Source organism: Vicugna pacos, chromosome 5 (genome assembly GCF_048564905.1).
Source record: "Vicugna pacos chromosome 5, VicPac4, whole genome shotgun sequence".
NCBI classification, from domain to species: Eukaryota; Metazoa; Chordata; class Mammalia; order Artiodactyla; family Camelidae; genus Vicugna; species Vicugna pacos.
Genome location: NC_132991.1, coordinates 26,172,928 through 26,189,359, shown reverse-complemented (window position 1 = coordinate 26,189,359; position 16,432 = coordinate 26,172,928).

The window sequence follows — 16,432 nt, the reverse complement described above, 5'->3', positions numbered from 1 at the left end:
AAAAAGGGTAGGTCATGAAAGTTTAAATTACTGAGTGAGAAGAGTATTTTGGGGGCATTCAGTTTTGCAATGTATGTGATGAAGGGTAATTATGATGGTTTAATAAAGATTCCACTCGAAAGACAGAATAGTTGAGTTCGGGTGACCCTGGCAGTGGGTTAGCATGACTTTACTCATGGTAAGTTGGGACATGAGACTGCAACAGCATAGGTTAATTTTCTGTTTCTGGTCAATGAGACCATCTTTGCTTTCTTTATTGTCTGAGACAGGGTGGCTTTTTGAATCACTGAACTGAATTATGTTTTAGCCCTACAGGTGGATTTGTTCAAGCCAGAACAAAAACTACATGCCAACAAACTGATGGAATAACTAAACTGTTAATAAATTCCAGTGCCACCTAATAATAATACTTTGTATTTATATAGCGTCTTTCTTGGAGGAGCTCAAAACACTTTATAGGCACTGAAAGTTAATCAAGTTGGGAATTTTTCAATCATAGTGGGAGTGAGATCCAGGTCTACACAAACCCCCAAGTTGTAAAGCTTGCTTTCCTTATTTACACATGTGGACCCTGTTAGTGTGGGGACTTCAAAAAGTCTAAGGCTCTTTGGCCTTAGAGACGTAACATGAAGTAAGCTGAAATTCATTTCTGGCCAGCTGGTGTTTAAACATCCAAACAATGTTTAAAATATTTTAACAAATGAAAATATTAAAAAAAATCGTGTGCAGCTGTCTGGCATTACTTTGTCACCATGACAATTGCTGAAATATAATGATCCCCCTGTTTGTGTTTCTAGTTATTATAGAAATAATTGTAAGAAGGGAGAGTAAATTTTACTTTAAGTTTTATTTATTGAAATTTTCTTATTTCTCTTTAATATGTATAATCTCTGAGCAATAAAAGGGACTGGTGAAGTAGAGGTTTCCACAGCATAGTAAAGGGTAAGAGGCTAAAAATAAAGATCTTGTGACAAAAGTGTTTAGTGGTATCTTGATTATTTTCACAGCAATTAGAATATCATTTTATGAAGGAGCCCTTTCAATAAGAGCTTTTAAACATGAACAAGAAATGCACCCTGTGATTAAATTTTAGAATTTTGTTAATAATAAGAATCATGCAAATAATCCATGTCATCAAAGACTGATTAGTTATTTGAGCTTAATCTTCAAATCTGTGCTCTGTGGTCTGTTGCATCCCTTGCCTCAGAACTTTCTTAGCACTTGGACTTAAGATTTGCTTGTTTATTGTGGAGCTGAATTTTTGTCTAGGCAACCACTTTCTTTTCTGGGGTCCTGGGGACTCAAAATATGTTACATGTAGCAAGGTTTTATGTATCTTCTAAAGAGGCAGATGGAGTTGATTTTAGCATCTGCCATATTGTAGTGGAGTGGGTCTTCCAAAATTAGAATATCAGCTCTTCATTCAAAGAGACTTTGTAATTCCAAGTACAGTGCAATGAAGATTACTGGGCTCAGTAAGCATTTGTTGATTGATTTTCTTAATACAGGGTTCCCTAGGGTAAGATGAGTATTACTGTAATGGTCAGGGTGACCTTAGGTGGAGGTGGGACCTTACATTTTGTAAAACTGAATCACATAGAAAGTTATTTATTTCAATTCTCCTTCAATTTTCAGTATAAAGGAGACAGGCTTAGCTGGGGCCTGGTATGTTTTTAACATAAATACCTTAAACAAAAAGAGAAATATGAAAAGAAAATATGAAAATATTTAAAGACAAATATTAATTTAAAAAGCACAGATGATATGTGTATTTATCATGGAAGTTGGTTTATAAGAATGACTGAATTCCCCTTCTATTTGGGTTGATTCCTAGGTCTAACACTTGTTTTCACTTCCTCATATTTTTAGTCAGTTTCGCTCACTATTTTTTTTTCATGTTTAACTCCTCAGAACCCCTAGATTTCTAGAGGTTCCCTAGAGTATATGTTTATGAGTGGCAAAACTCATTATTTGCTTCTAATGTTTTTACTGTCTAGGTACAAGGGTATCCCTTTGTCAAAGTTTTGTGAAAGAGTGAAGCATCCACTGCATGTGATACATGAAATTTTGACTCATGCTTTTAGAATAGTACTCTCTATGTACCATTCTTGGAAGAATTGGGAAGAGAGTTGTTCTGTGTTCTGTGATTCCATTGAGAAGTCTTGGTTGAGAAAGGTTTTTGAAGTTATTTCTTGTCAATTCAAACCTATCAGCTTAATTATTTCTGCTCTGAGAACATTCAGCCATGTAAAGAAAGGGAAGAAATGTCAGTAAGAAGAAACAAAAGGGCAGAGGATGGAGAACAGTGTTGGGTGTGTAGAAATGGCAGGGAGGGAGAAAAGTGAAAGAGGAGTCCAACAAGGGCAGGGGTGGGAAATGAAGAATAATGTAAAGGCACATTGTGACTTCACATGTTTGTTTATGGAGTACTCCATGTTAACAAAACTATTTTTAAGTATCTTGAAATACATAATTTATATCCTGATAATGTTTGCTCTCAGGGGCTCAGTGGTTTCAAAGGGGAGGCAGATCTGGCCTCAAATTCTCACCCACAAATAGCTTTGTGACCTTGGGCAAGTCATGGAACTTTTCCTCTGAAATGCAGTTTCGGTATCTACCTTACTGGATCGCTGGAAGGATAAAATGGTAGTTGGTTATTATGGGAAAATAATAACAAAACTATTACAACAATAGTAACAAGTACACTATAGAGCTGCAAACCCCATAACAAGCCCCATAACAAACCAGGAAAAGGGCTTCTTTAAAGAGCTAACAAATAGTCTGAAGGAATGCAAGTTTCTCTGCTCTTTTCCTCAGCAGCCCTTTGTATTTCATGTTGGTGATGCTCATTCCCTGGTTGCAGAGCAGGGAGCCTCGTGCTACCACTGTGAGTTCATGACACCAGGGTCTGGAATCTGCTTCTGGTCGACATCCAGGGGTTGACTTAAGGCGTCGTGGGGTGGGGCAGTTGAGATAGTTGCTGTGATGTATAATGTCATGGGTTGGTGAATGTAAAAATGAGCAAGAGAAGTTCTTCCCCGAGCTAAATGATGGCATAAGAGAATTTTTATTTCCGACATCCTTTTTGCTTTATTTTCTTCCTTCACAGGACAACTCCTTTTCAGGTACACAGGATCCCTGTCTTGTATCTCCTCCCTGTTATCACTCAACCTTCACTCTCACATCAAAACCACTCTCAAGAAAGCCGCTATTTTGTGTGAAATCAAGTTAACAGCACTACCTTTCCCAGGTGTGTTTTCAGTTTGAAGTTTTTATTGCAAGTTGTAGGACTTTACCCCGTTACAGGAATTTTAGACAGTTCTAGAACTTTCTGGAAAAAGGCCCATGGGGGCAGGGTCTCATGAGCAGAATCCTGGAAAATAGCCATGTCCTCAGGCCTCATAGGCTAGCTTTCTGGGCTTGTCCTCAGTACTCTAGGCCGGTGTTTCCCAGAGCAGTCCTCATTTCAAATATTCTGTTCTATGCATAATTATGTCTGGCACATAGTAGGCACTTAATTCTTATTTTAATGGATTTGTTAGATGGTAATGTATATAGGCAACTTACATATATAAGTGCCCCCATCTGTTGGTGCTAAGTTGACCCACTTCCCTTTCTGGGGTAGCAGTAGTTCCTGACTCTCTTCAGACCTCTAAGCCTTGTAGTTTGCTAAGCATATTAACAGCAGGCTCAACTCCACACAGTAATTCATTCTTCCTCTCTCTTCCTTCCTCCCTCCCTCCCTCCCTCTTTCTTTCTTTCTTTTCTTTCTCTCCTTCTCTTCTCTCTCTTTTTCTCTCTCTCTCCACACACCACCACCAATCCAACTATCCTTTATAAAGAAAGTAGAGAGGAGAGAGTAGAGGCTTCCAGACACTTTCTTTGGACAATCCAATATTTTGGATAACTCTTCTTACCTTACCCCTTCAAGAATCCAGGCTTAATAACTTTTTGGACAAAGTGTGAAACGCTGCCTCTTTCAACAATGCTGTGTGGTGGAAGGGCCTCTTGAGATTTGCTGTTGCAGTCTGCTAGCATTTAGTTTTGATGTTATTGCTGCTGTTCTGGGTTTTAAATATTTTAATGAAAATTTTATTGTATTTGTGGACTGGCTTTTAGCAAAGGCTGCAGTTTAAAAAATTCTAATAAAAGAATGGGAGATGTGTATAAAGAGAATTAAAACTGAAACCTAGTTAACTCACACTTACAGAGTATTTTGTAAAACCTGATAGAACCTGATGTTGTTTTTGAAGGTAAAGTGCGTGACTAGGCACTGGAGAAATAGATATGCCTCTCTTTCAGAACTTTTACAAGCACAGAAAGTCTGCGCATTCTTTGTTGGCTTGGTGAGTATTTGTCTCCTTCTTTCAAGTGGATTGTTATTGTTGTAATGAGGTCTCCATATTTCAGAGCACTGCCTGATTACACAGAAAACAAAGACGATGAAGAAAGTGGTGACTTACCTAGAACACCTAGCCTTGTGTAACTATCTTCTTCCTCTTGCAAACAAGTGATGAAACCTTATCCACAAGAGTGCTCTGTTTATAAATTTTATGAATAGGCCTAAATATCTAAACCTAAGTATAAAATATTTCCAATGAGCAGTACAGCTCATTTTGTGAACTGTACTCTTTCCTCCCACCTCTGATTTTGATGCCTTAGGGCCTTTCCATAAAAAATGAACTTATGCAATCCAGCTAGGTAGTTTTCACAGTGCTTTAAAAATGCATTCTCTTTTTGGTGTGGTGGTGACAGGAGTGCCCTATAGGATTGTGTGGGCTTATCCCACCCTGTGCTCCCAAACATCAAAAGATAAAATGGAAGATAATTATGAAAAGCGATGGTGCTGGTTATTTCCTTGTTTGCTCTCAGATTGATGTCTTGCCTTTCTCAGGCTCTTCTTCTGCATAGTCCAGGTAAAACAAAGAGAGGAAGGGGCAGGAAATTGGAGGGTAGGAGGAGGGGAAAGTGTTTCCAGCTCCCAAGTAGGCCCTCCCTTTGTGGTCCCCACATCCCTCGGGCAAGATTGCCTGGATCCAGTTGTCTCCAGGCTGCCGCAGCCTCTGGGATCTGGTGCTATCACCTCCACTTCCCTCCCCCGATTTGCAGTAAAAAAAAAAAAAAAAAACCCAACGTTATTTTCTAATTATACATATTGTATGACCATTGTAAAAAAAAAAAGCAGGGTTGGGGGGGACAAAATAAAACAATAAAAAGAAAAACGGTGAATTATCTGAAATCCCACTATCCAGCAATAACCATAATCAATATATTAATATATTTCATTGCTATGTTTTTCTGCTGTGAATGCCTATAAACTGGGAATGCTTTTAGAAACATCTACTAGACGCTTTTAGTGGCTTCTCAGGGTTGTAATTCGTGGATGAGCTTTGTGTTAAGAGTCTGTGCTATCAAGGTTTCAAGTCTAGTTCGTAGGATGATGGTCACAAATGCTAAGATATTGCAAGCTGTGAATATGGCCCTTTGACCCTCTATCAAAAACATACAGAGTTGTCCTGAAAGCCACCTTTAGGGTAGATGTCCTTGGAAGAAACCCCACTCTGTGTGTTTGTCCACTGCAGAGGGATATTAACTAGTTTCAAAGGTTTCTTTCCAAAGGGAAATAGGCTTCTGCAGTAACCCAAGGAGGCCTACAAACAAATACGTTCCTTGAACAGAGTCATAATAATAGCAAACCCTGTATTTATGTGGTGCCTTTCTGTTGATGAATTCAAGGTATTCTGTCATTATTCAACTCTTTTTATTCATCCCTGTGAAGCTGTCTATGTAGATGGGAAGTCTGAGGCTAGCAAGGTAACTGTATGACCAAAACCAATGATGCAGTGTCTTCTGATGCTTTCTGATGGTGAGAAGTTTATGACTTCTCAGCTGCAGCCCTGGGCCTGAGTCTGAAAGATTCTGATTCCAAAGATTTTTCAGGGCTAAGGAATTTGTATTTTTCACAGAGCTCCTCAGATGTAAATCAATATGTAGCTGGGTTTGGGAACTGTTGTAGTCAGAACCTTGTTATGTTCACACTGACTAGTCTAGTTGTTTATACCCATGTGGTATATATGATGTGCTACTCTTTATGAAAGTATTGTGTTCTTTGAATTGCGAGAGCTTTAATCTTAGGGTGTTTAAATTGGGGATGTTCAGGCCTTTCTTGGCTATGATTGATCTTCTTCCTCCCTCTGATTTTCTGTATAGATGGTTTTCTGTGCTTGTGGCCTTGTCTCACTGGATGCAAATGAGTCTTGTCTTTTAGAAGCAGAAGGTGGGCTCATACCTATAAGGACCAAGAGGCAAATTCTGGGTAACACTGAAAAAAGGTCAAAGCTCCTCTCTGGATCCCTACCATCTCCTTTTGTGCCCTGCTGGCTCTGGTGTCATAAGATTTCCCACGGTGCTCTACCCTGGATTATCCTCTCTGTTAGCATGAATTGGCCTCTAAGTGATAGAAGGACGTGACATAACTGACTTGCCCTTCTCTTTAAAATACTTTAGTTCTAGGCCTGATTTCCTCGGTGCCTGGATGCTTAGCCAATCTGAACTAATATAGTCACTGAGGGAAGGTGGCTGTATTAGATACCCATTCCTGCAAAGCAAACTAACCTAGTGCTGAGTGGCTTAAGACAGCAAACATTTATGGCTTTATAGTTTCCTTGGGTCAGGAATTTGGGAGGAGTTTAGTTAAATGGTTCTAGCTTGGGGTCTTTCATGAAGTTGCATTCAAGATATTGGCTGAGGCTCCAGTCAGCTCAAGGCTGGACAGCAGTTGGAGGATCAGCTTCCAAGATGGCCCACTCCCATGTCTGTTGGCTGGAGGCCTCAGTTCCTCTCCTTGTAAGCTTATTCACAAGGCTACCTAAGTGCCCTCATGCAGCCAGCTTCCCTCAGAGTGGGTGATATAAAGGAGTTTAAGGAGGAAGTCATACCATCTTTATGTCCTAATCTCAGAAACCACTCAGTATCACTGTTGTTTCCACCACATTTTTCAGCCAGAATTGAGTCACTAAATATAGTTCACATTTCAGGGAAGGGGAACAGGGTTCAACCTTTTGAAGGGAGGAATATCAAAGAATTTATGGATGTATTTTAAATCTACCACAGTGGATAACCCTTTAATATGCTAAACCTTCCAGATGCTGTCTTTGCATATTAGTAAAGGCCTCAAACTTAATAAATCCTAGAGCTCTCTTCTCTGACCTTTTGACTTTAGAGAGAGTGCTAGGCCTTTAGAGAGGAAATAAGAGGACATGACTTTTAATACCCTCCCCTGTCTGTGATATACACACAGGCATGTGTACACACACACACATACACATATACACACCCTCATGTAATCACCATTGCTAATTCTGGATCTGGTCCACATCTGGTGAGTCATCTGACCAGTGTAGCAAGCAAAACTTTCTCTCCCACAGGGCCTTGCCCACCCCCATTCCCAGTCGGGCTCTGGTCTCTCTGGTTTCTGACTTTTATTTTGAATACTTCATCCTGGTAATTCTATTCTTTGTCCTGAGTTTGGCCTTGAAGAAAAGCAGAGCAAGAATTAGACTGACATTTGTAAGGAGGAGGAAAATCTTTTCCTTCCGCCTATGTATTCAGGAGTTGTGATATCCCCTATATCCTAGCAACAGTCTTGGAGGTGAGGCAATGCTTTGTGAGAATCAAAGCAAGTCTGACTGCAGCAGTATGAGTATTGAAAAGGCCTTTGAAAGATGAAAAAACTGCCAATTATATGTCTTTGAATTGGACTCCATCCAAGCCCTCCCTGAAGGAATCCCATTTGCCTGGTGTCTGAGCAGGGACGGGAAGGGAGGAAGGAAGCCTGGAACCAGGCATGTGTTGCCCAAGTGCATGAAGCAATTCCTTTTGATGAAGATGATATCTATTTCCCAGGTTAGGTGAATGAAATTTGTCGGGTGGATAAACCAAAGATTCTGGTTTTGTCACGCTTCACTCAGGATGTCACGAGTTAAAGGCTTGTAAATCACCTGAAAAATATGCCATTAATCAATGGTAAAGAGGAATAAGAAAGCTTCTCTGTGTAGGTCAAATATTCAAAGGAAATTGCAAAGGAAATTGCCCTAGGAGGAGGCTCGTTTCCCAAACCTTCCTCTTTGTATCTAGTCTAAGGGAGCTCTGCTTTTGTAAGCCCCTTAAAATAAAGCCTTCATTATTATAAGAGATATAGAAACAGTGTGGCTGATTATAGAGTGGCATTTTTTTTTTCTGTCTTTCCAGGGACATAGATGGAATCTTACTTGGTTTGTTATTTCATTTGGGTGTGTTTATGAGGGATGTTAATTAGGAAGAGCAGGTGGCACTGTGTGTTTTGTTATAAAGCATCCCTTTCTGAGTGGTAACTGAGTGCCAAGCATCAAAGCAAGGCCTGTTACTTGCATTATTTTACTTAACCATTATAACAACCCAGAGAGGTAGTTTATTACTAGCTTTATTTCTTTATAGGTGAAAAATCTGGGTTTCAAGTGGGTTAGATAACTTGCCCAAGGTCACACAGCTAGTAAGTGCCCAAACCAGAACTTAAATTCAGATGTATTGGTTTCCAGTGCTCTGCATGCTCTACTTTGCCTTATAGCTATATATGTTGCTTGAATTGGGAGGATTTCAAAAATCTCCCACTTTCCATGTGGGATGGTTTTAGGCTTTTCTGGAAAGCAGCAAAATAACCTTTTCTCAGCACCTTAATCTATAAAATGGGCTAATGACTGGATTAATGTGGAAATCACATGAGATGTATTACAGCATTTCTTAAACTGGGAAGTACGATTTAAATATTATGCTCTCACTTCACTTAGAACCTGCTTCAAGAATGGTTAGATTAGCTAGGGTGGGTGCTGGTTGTGTCCAGAGCATTTCTTTAAGACTAAATGTCTGTGGAGCTTAGGTGATGATAGGATTTACACCTAGTGCCCTTGTGTTATTTCTTGAGGATTGGAGAGTAATGAGTATTAGGACTGGCTGAAATTTTCACAGCAAAAAGGTGTCACTGTTTGCATCAGTTCTGCACTCTCACACTTTTAGTGTTCAGCTATGATTTGTAAATCACCACCTTTGTAGAATAAAAGCAGTTACCCATTTTCAAATATTAAAATCCAAAAGAGGCAAAGGAAAGTATGTGAAGATGATTATTTAGTGCAAAATGTAGGACCCTGAGTTTCAAGTACAAAAGAAAAAACAACCTGGGCTCTTCTTCCTATATAAATTCAAGTGGCAAAGAGCAGTATACAATGAAGTAATTGAATAAATAACATGAGATATTTATAAGATGAAATTTCTCTTTGTAGAGAGAAGGTCCTGAATGCAAAATGTAAAATATTTATCTTCTTGCTATTCACCATTGTCTGTTTTAAAAAGGATTGTCTAGTTCATTAATAATGAAGAAGACATAGAACACCATCATTCTTAAGATGATTGTACAAATTTCTAATAATTTATCATTTCTAGGTGCTTACTTTCACTTATTAGTTTTCTGTGCATCAAGATCTATAAAATGGAGGCTATCAAAATTGTGCTTATTAAGTGGATTCAGGAAGTATGTATTTCACAGAGATGAGCTTCCTATGATGCAATACTTTGAGGAATGGGTGGATAAAAGGACTTGGGTTTAGGTTATTTTGGTGTCTAACATACAAAAGCTCATAGACCGTTGCCTCTCGCCATCTCATTTTTCAAAGGAGACAATTTAAACCTAAATGAACAAACTGCTAGGTGAAGGAGCTGCCAAAGGACCCTGGTACTCTATTTCTTGAAGCTCAGTTTGGTTCAACTCTAGTGTGCCTCACACTGAGCCACTCCAAGCACAGCATTATCAGAGAAACTGCTCTTACAGCCTCTGCTTTGCCTTCTCAGAGTCACTGAGCTACATAAGGGATAGTGGGTGCATGAAAGTTTGATACAAGGAGAGTGAGTCTGCCTTATAAAAGATTTCAAAACTCCTTAAGCATTTTTTCAGCCCACAACATTTGCATTGGCTTCACTCCCTGCCCACCTAATCATCATCTTATTCCTCATCAGACAACACGTACAAATGCCGGCAACCACAGCTTCAATTTTCCCGAAGCCACCAGTTCCTGTAAAGCCAAAGGGAAATATGGAGGAGGGCTGAACACTCTCGGCTCAGTTTCTTCTTGGAATTCAGCCCAAGTTCCTCTCTTTCCTCCAGATTGCTTGTAGCTCTCTAGTCACCTGAGCTTATTTTCGAGGCTGGTGCCTATGGTAGAACACAGAACCATGTGCCCACATGTAACTGCAGGGGCCAAGATGGTGATGTAAGATAGTTGGATGCTCACAGAAGCAGCAGATGGTTGTAAACAAGGTGCAAAATGAGGCTGCGAGTGGTTCCCAGCAGGGAAAAGAAAGATGCAGGTAAAGCACAGGAGCAGCTAAATCTCCAATCTCATCTCTAACGCCCCTACTTTAATTCAACGCCGTATTGGCTTGCTTGAGGATAGGACTGGCTGCTTTGGGGTCAGAACAACAAACATGTTTTAGGACTTGTGCTGGGTGCCAGAAATAACAGTCAAGGATAAGGCCAGTTCCCCTGTCCTCCAAATAGGTCAACATCTTCATTAGTATCACCTGCTAAAACCTCAGACACCTGAGCTCCACTCCAGACCTCCTGAATTAGAATCTTGGGGTTGGACCTGGGGATCTGTTATTGACATAAGCCGCTTAGTAGTTTAATATCCCTAAACTTTGAGGGAAGGCAAGAGAGAGATCTTGGATGGCCCCTGATTAAAAGTGAAGGACACTTGTGTGTCCCAGCTGGGGACAAACCCTAATGAGATCCTGATACTTGGAGGCACAGAATCCTTGACTTTGGAGCTGTGGGAACTTGTGTGTGATTGGCTGGGCTTCTGTAGGTATGAGGGATGACTATCTGAGGCCACTTAAGGAATTTTTATTGATTTGAGTACCAAAATCAAGTCAAAGATCAAGAAATATTTCCTGATTACCTACTATGGTTGTGACACTTTGGAGGATGAAGAAGGAGTCTAAGGCAAACTCTTATCTTCCCTTTAGCAGTGACATAAGACTTACCCATATAATCCAAGGGATAAAAAAGTAAGTAAAATCTTGGAGAGTGCGTACCTCAGGAAAGAGGGAGTATGGGGAACATCTTTTTGTGTGGGGGGATTTAAATGTACAGTTGAGAATTCTGGGGGGTAATGTCAGCATCATGACAGTATAAGACTTCCTCCTTTTTTGTCTCCCTTTTTAACAACTAATTAGGCATCCATGCATGAACAAAAGTACCTTTGTACAGTGTGGGATCCTGCACCATATATCAAGGGACCCAGGAGAAGTCTGATCCATCTGTGCTCCTGGTAATGGGCAGACAGACCTTGGTACAGGTGTAGAATCAACAAGAGTCAAGTGAACCTGTTCCAGCCCCTCTGGGCTGCAGTTGAGGAAAACCTGGAGAGTGTTGATTTGAGCAGACATCTACAGACCTACGGACCAGAGAGACTGCAGAAGTCCAGCCTTCCCAAGGGGAGATTCCAGCACTCCATTAGAGAATCCTGGGGGAGAGGGAAGGGTGAGCTGAGGTGGATGAGGATACTCACTGACAGGAATACAGCTTTTTTTGAGGTCCATACAGTAAAACTCGAGACTTTTCCAGAGCCAATAAAGGCAGTACAACAGTTCAGGGCATTTCTTGTCTGTCCAGAAGACAAAGGCGATCTTTCTTGGTTGGACTCAGGTATGCATTTGCATAGCAGCCAGTTAGCCCACATTTGGCTACTCGTGTTGCTGACCAGTGTTGGCAGCTCAGGGCAGGAGCAGAGGGGCATGGTCCAGTTTACCCAGGATCAAGGGTTGGCAATGTGGGTTGTGTAGGTGGAAAGGTAACAATTTTGAGGAATCCCAGGGTGCTGGCAAGAGCATAGTTGTAATGCCTGACCTTGAGGTTAGATGTGGGGAAAAAGGGAAGCTGAAAGACTAGAGGCTTGGGGAATGTGCAGGGTTGGTGTTAGATGGAAGACAAACAGTATCAGAATGGTGAATTTGGGAGCTGGGAGGTGCAGGCTGCAGTGGGACTTGGGAATGACTGAAAGTGGCCCAAGTATAGAGTTGGAGTTTATCTGTGAGGAACTGAGACAAGCTTATTCGAGGAATCATAATGTGAATGTTGAGTTCACTGGGTCTATGGACAGTGCTAGAGGAACCTAGTGTAGAGGCCTCTTGGAAGTGTGCTTGAGTGGGTAGAGGCAGTGTGATTTGAGAGGTTCTAAATGATCGCTCACAAAGCCAGCTGAGATCAGTGGGCAATTATTAAGTGATGGTGGTAGTAAAAGGCAGGAGAGACCACCTGTTAGGGAAGGATTTATAGAGGCTGTGGTACGTGAGCTGAGCCTGAAAGCAGGAGAGATTCTTGATGGACTGGCCTAAGAGGAGGGCCATGAGGTGATAGGAGCAGAAGCATCGATGAGGCGAAGCATGAGACAAGCCAGAGAGAGTTGCATAGAACTTATCTCACTATATGTTTGTTGCACTTTGTCATTATTGTGAAAATGTATGTATTATTAATATAAATTGCATCAAGGAGCTTGCTTTGGTGGTATGCTTTGTAGCCTTTTGACCCCTATAACCTTTGAAGGACAGTGCGCTATGGCAGCACAAACACTGTAGTTACAGGAAGAGGCCATTTTTTTTTATAAATTATCTCTGAATTTTTGACAGGCAAATGTATTAATATACAGAAATAGGGAGTTGTTTACAGATCCTTATCTCTTTCTGTATTTTATTGCCAAGGTGTTCATTATTTAGTTATTTTTTTCCAGACTGAGAGAAAGATTGAGAAAGAGAGAGAGAGAGGGAGATGGTTTTTGAAATTTAGTTACCCAGAAAGTTAGCTTTTTTGCTCTGATCAATAATTCTGGAAAACTCCTCTGATCCAGAACCTACTGGGGACCATTGCTGGCAGATCAGTCTTCGGATACTTCTAATGAATCCTTAGTAGTTACTGTTTGCTGATATTTGGGGAATGTGTTGAAAATTGAGCTGTTTTTAAATGAGAGAGAGAGAGAGAGAGAGAGATCTTGAACACAGCACTCCCACCCTTTTCCTAGAGCCCTGGCCCTCCTCAGAAGGTACTTCTCCTTGAGATGCTTGCTGATGGGTGAATCAACTACACCAGATATTATACCAGCCACTGCATCCAGAAAAACCGGGTGCTAGTGTCCTGTAATGTGTGGGTTAGAAAGTTGGTTTAGAGAACTTGCTTAAAAGAGTCTTTTAAAACAGAATAAAAAGGCTTAATGTTTTGGAGAGAAAAGAAAAGGTAACTTTTGTGTGCTTCTTAATGCATATGTGTAGCTTTGTATGGATTTATTATAGAACTCAGGAACAGGAGATTAAGAAATTAAGAATCATGATGCTTAAAATAGACGCCAGTCTTTTTTTTTTTTTTTTCTCACTTTAAGGAAAGCAATCTGCTAGGCAGGTGAGATTTCTGAAATGATAACAATAAAATATCCAGAAGCCTGGGGTGCTATTCCTCTACCAGTAAATATTTCCAAATGGACTTTTGATGAATATTTAAAATTTTATCCTAGCAACATATAGATAAGCAGAACTAGGGAAAACAATATTCTGGTGCCATTTACTGTTCAAGCTGCCCAAAGTGCATGAAGTATAAAGGACTGTGATACATTTTAAAATGTTCTTAATCTCCTGCAAAATCAAATCAGTGCCCAATTCTCTGCTTTCTTTTTGAGATTACAGATTTGTCTTTTGTTTTTGAAATTAGTGACAGCTAGGAAGGAAAAAAAATCATCCTGGGTATTTTTATAAGCTATATAATTGCTTTTCTTCTCTCATCAAATGACTTTCTTTTTCTACTTGCTATTACTGCCATTAGATCATAAACAAAGATGGGGTGAAGCCTCCCTAGGGTTCCAGGGAGACTAGTATGCATGGCTGAAAACATATCATCAGAACTGTATGTGTATAGTGTCTGAAGTTGACCCTTAATATGCAGATACTCTGTTTCTCAGGAGGAAGTAGTGCTTACCTCTCAGAAGGTAATATTCTGATTTATCCTGTTTACCTATTTCTGCCTAGTGTTGTATTTGTGTCCGTTTCTTATCTATCATATTGTAAACTCCTTAAAGGCAGTAGCTCTTTGTCCTCTTAAACATCTTCAGCTGTGCCTTGCTATTAGCAACAGCTAATGAATGTTTCTTTAATAAATGAAAGATATAGAGAGAAGGAAAAAATCATGTAGGCCTGCCTTGCTAATAAACTGTGTGGTCTTATTTGAGGGGTACCCAAAACCTACTGTCCCCAAATGTGTTTTCTTAGATTTGGAATTTCTTCATTTATTTTCACTGCTTCAGGGTTTTTTGGTTTTTTTTTTTTCCAGAATGCTTTCCCCAGAACTTTTAAAAGAAGAGTTTTATCTGGGCATAGAGCCTTGAGGGCATGGGACACAGGTGGGTTTTAAATGGAAAGATTGGTGGGAAGGATGTGAAGTTGAGATGCTGCTGGAGGGGACAGACCTGGGAAGAGGGCATCTGGGGGAGGAACCTGCTAAGGTGAAATAAGATGGTATGGAAAGAGATATACTTTGTATTGTTCATAAGATTCTCAGCATGAGATACGGAGATTTTAAAAACACCAGGCAACGAGAAAATCTTGCCTGTTAGATTTTACAATGCAATCTGAGGCCTACATTCAGAACTGCCAGCTCACAACATAGACCTCTTTTGTGTGCAATTCCAGTGACTGCTCTGAGCAGAATTGTAGATAGTTGTAGTCAGGCCAGGTGAGCCATAACCTGTGAGGACAATCACACACTCCAGATCACCAGGAGTTGATTCTGTGCATAGGAGGGTATTTCCAAGAGCATTTACTTCCTTTAAAATCTTCCAAAAGACTTCCGCAGGATGTAAACCAGAGGGTGATCTTGGGGGATCATAACAATCCTAGAGCTTTCCAAAGAGGAAGGAAGCTCTGGCAACAGTCAGAGGCAATGTGTCCCAAGACACTTCTCCACCGCATCTCCCATAACCCACCTTCTGTTGCTTCTCCTTTGCCATTTTTCTGAGCCCTTTACATAGTTAGCAAGGTACTCAGATATAAATGGTTGGCAGGAATTGCATCTGCTTCTTGCCCTTCAGGGTCCCTAGTTGGGCGTGTCCAGGGTCACACAACGAGTTTTTAGACAACGTGTTCCAGGACAGACTAGTCCATCAATGATACCTTAGCTTTTGGCAAATAAATAATAATATTTTTATGAGTTTTTCTTATACAAGATAGTATTTCCTTTGAGTATATAAATCAAGAGCTGGTCAAAAAATAGCTTAGTTCCCTTTTGATAGTGAAAGTGGGAGGAGCAATGGAGAAGGTGGATGAGAGAGAGAGAGAGAGAGGGAGAGAGAAAAGGGTAAGAGTCCATGGGTACTACTGCTATATTTCAGGGTTTGCCAGCATTTCCATTATTAAGACCTCAGGGGACTATAATTTAATGTAACCATAAAAATTTACCCTATGAATTGAAGGTTATCACCTTGGAATGTATTTTTCTGATATTTTGCTTTTTTTTTTTTGAAGAGGGAAAAGGATGCACTCCCCTTCCCACCATGCTAAAATTAGAAGAGAAACAGAAAGCCTACTTCATTTAGATATTTTTGAAAGGCCTCTGAAAAAAGATAATGTAATATGGTCTTGAAATTAAAACTTTTTCTATTTCCACAGCTCCCTTTTATTTTTAAATATTGTTTTAACTTACATTCTATTCTTTGATAATTACCCACACATTTGCCATACAGAATGTGTATGTACATGTGTGTATGAAATATAATTATTCTTTATATCAACTCTCTCCCTACCTCCTCTCCACTAAACAAACATTTGTTCCTGTCTGCAAGGCACTGTGCTTTGGGCTCAGAAAAACAAAGAAGAATAAAATGTTTTCTATCCTTAATAGAAAGGTTCTCTTCTCTTAGAGAAACATTTGGTTTCTTTTATTTCTCTATGTTAGATTTTAACCTCCTTGAGAGTAAAAACTGGCATTACATTCATAAATGTACTTAACAAAAGCAAAAATCTAAGTCTCATAAAAACCTTATAAGTCTTCAAAACATAACAGTCTCATAAAAAGCTCATTAAGTTTTCAAAAATGACACTTTCTTTGGTGTCATTAATTTTCTCCCATCAACACTACTTCCTTTAAGTCTCGTTGAGTGAGCTCCAGAAGGCAACCAAGGTGTGATCGACAATGTAATGGTCCCTTAAAGATGTCACATTCTAATTCCTGGATTTGAACCTGTAAATACATGGAAAAGGGGCATTAAGACTGCTGATCAGCTAACCTGATAGTAGAGAGAGTATACTGTTTTTCTGGGTGGATCCAAAGAAATCACAAGAGTCCTCAAGAGCAGTAGAGAGGAGGTCA